Raw genomic sequence first — 2,773 nt, 5'->3', positions numbered from 1 at the left:
TACCTCTATCTATCTATTGCACTCCCAGCTGCCTTCCCTCCAGCCCCACTTCCTTCCCAGTTATCTCTCAGCCCCCTTGGGCCACCCTTTATTCCTGATGAAGAGCGTATGCTCTAAACCAAGACTGTGATGAAGCAACATCCTCAACAAATAGGAAATAGCTCCCAAGTCAGATTTCATTCCCTCTTCTGTTTCCCCATTCTTTCAGAAATAAGAAATGTCTTTTTTCACCATTACTTCAGCCAGCTTTAAAGAATCATTTCAACCTGTTTTTCTAACAATTGTGGAGGTGACCAAAAGCAAACATTTCACTCCTCCTCAATGTCCCATTTCTCCTCCTATGAGCCATTTTGTCATGTTGTCTCTGTTACAAGCAGCCTAGTGCACTTGGTTTCTGAATTGAAATTTGGTCGTTGAAGTGAACAGGATTAATATTTATCGATGGCTAGCTGTGTTTGCACTAACTGTAATTATCCACCAATATGATGTATTTTGTTCCACCAAAACTGGAAACAATGATCTGTGTTTATATTAGGATGTAGAAAGTCATCCCAGCGATCTTCACGTTATTATAGTTTACTGAGGCCATAACAGCGTTCTGTGGCAGTTTGATGTGACTAAAACTTGGATGGAAAGAATGTAGATTGATGAGAAGTCGAAATGGCAGAGTCTCTGGCCACAATCGATCTGTCTGGCTTGATTATATGAGTGGCGACTGTTCAAGAGCAACTTCCACTCCATCACTTCAACCAGCAAGAGGAGATAAGTGTAAACACAACATTCCAACTGTGACATATACGCATTACTTCGATGTTATTGATCAAAATCCTGGAACTCGCTCCTGAACATTTATTATAGACCACATCATATTTGTGAAGCAATTTAAGAGGCAGCTCACCACCACTTTTTCAAGGACAGTTTGGAAAGATTTGCTGGCAGAGCCAATGATATTCGCACGATATCGAGGACAGTCTAATCGTATGGATAGATGATTGGCTAACCAATGATGCAGTAGGGATAAGGGGCATGTTCAGGATCGCAACTTGTAACGAGCAATGTGCCACAGGGATCAGGGCTGGGCCAAAATTATTTACAATATGGATATGAATTACTTGGAAACATGAAGTGAATGTACTATTGCCAAGACTGCAGTAGAGATAGTTGATTGGAATGCAGGTGGTGAGGATGACATGGAGAGGGATATCGACAGGTTAAGCAAATGAGCAAACCCTTGGCAGATGGAATAGAATGTGGGAAAATGAGGTTGTGCACTTTGCCAGCAGGAAATGTGCTGAATGTTAAATGGAGAAAGTTGCTGAATAGGAGGATTTGTAAGCATCTATGAACTCTTCATCTAAGTTCAGTGAGTAATAGGGAAGGCAAAAGGGAGATTGGCATTTAAATAGAGTATAAAAGTGGGGAGGTTATTGTGAACCTCCGCCTGGAGGTTTTGATTGAAAGTGCAGTGAAGATTCAACCAGCTGACAGTAGATCTGAATCACATGTAGATCAGACCAGTTTCGGACAGCAGGAAACCAGATAAGTTTTTAAAACAAACCACAACGATTTCACCATTAGACTCTTAATTCCAGATTTATATTGAATTCAGATTCCACCATCTGCCGTGGCAGGTTTTGAACCCAAGTCCCCAGAACATTAACTGGCTGAATAGTCTGGTGACAATAAAGTCGGCCATCGCCTCCCCTGGACACATTGGCATATTGTGTTTAGAGGTAACAAAGGAGCGAGAGGTTGCAGCAGCTGCTCCGTTGTTGATATTACACAAGGGAACATCAGCACTCTCAGTAATGGCACATACTGAAGCCAGGGCCCTGTATCAGAGGTAAGGGCTCGGGAACCATAAAAAATAGGAACAGGAATACGCCATTCAGCCCCTTGAGCCTGCTCCTCCATTCAGTAGGATCGTGGCTGATCTGACATTCCCCACATCCACTTCCCTGCTCTTTTCCTGTAACTGTTCATCCCCCGGCTGTTCACGAATCTATCGATCCTTGTTTTAAATGTGACAAGAAGGCTGTCAACAGAGTTACTGGGGTTGGAGGGGGTGTCAGGTCGAACTTGGGGATTAAAACAATGGCTTCACCCTTCACAATATTTAACTAAGGGAATGTTTATGGTTATCCAATGCTGGAAATTGGACAGGCATTCAGATGAAATTATTGGTAAATTATAAATGACAGAGGAGTCGGGAGAGAAGTGGTGTTCAGGCACAGTTGGATATCATCAGTATAGATGCCAACACCAGCAGCTACGGTTAAATAAATAAGAACGGAAGACGCTAAAAGCAGACCCTCCCAGAGCATACAGCGATATTGGAGAGGGTCAGTACTGTCGTTAACCCTGATCGAGGCTGTCCGCAGGTCGACGAGGCAATGTTCATCCCTATCACCGTTACAAAGGATGTCAAATATGACCTTGATAAGAACTGTTTCAGGGGTACAAACCAGACTCTAGGGCTTTAAACACAGAATTCTGGAAAAGCTCGGAATGGCTTATTCAACAATGTTACATCCAAACCAACACTTCCATTGGTGCGATAATAATAGAAGTGTTTTGGTTTTTATTTAGATGATTCTCAGCAACACTGAGCGAGAAGCAACAAAATTAACACAAGAAATACTGCAATTCCGACAATATGCCTGCTCCCAATAGGAGGCCACCTGGTGTTCACTTAACTGTCTACAAGACGCAATATTGGAAAGGAATGACCCAGTTCATAGCTATAAGAAGGGAGACACAGACTGCTTGATAC

The sequence above is a fragment of the Chiloscyllium plagiosum genome, unplaced genomic scaffold, assembly GCF_037043375.1.
Source record: "Chiloscyllium plagiosum isolate Xiang-an unplaced genomic scaffold, Cpla_swu_hap1 HiC_scaffold_27, whole genome shotgun sequence".
Classification (NCBI taxonomy): Eukaryota; Metazoa; Chordata; class Chondrichthyes; order Orectolobiformes; family Hemiscylliidae; genus Chiloscyllium; species Chiloscyllium plagiosum.
This window is presented reverse-complemented; position numbering follows the sequence as displayed.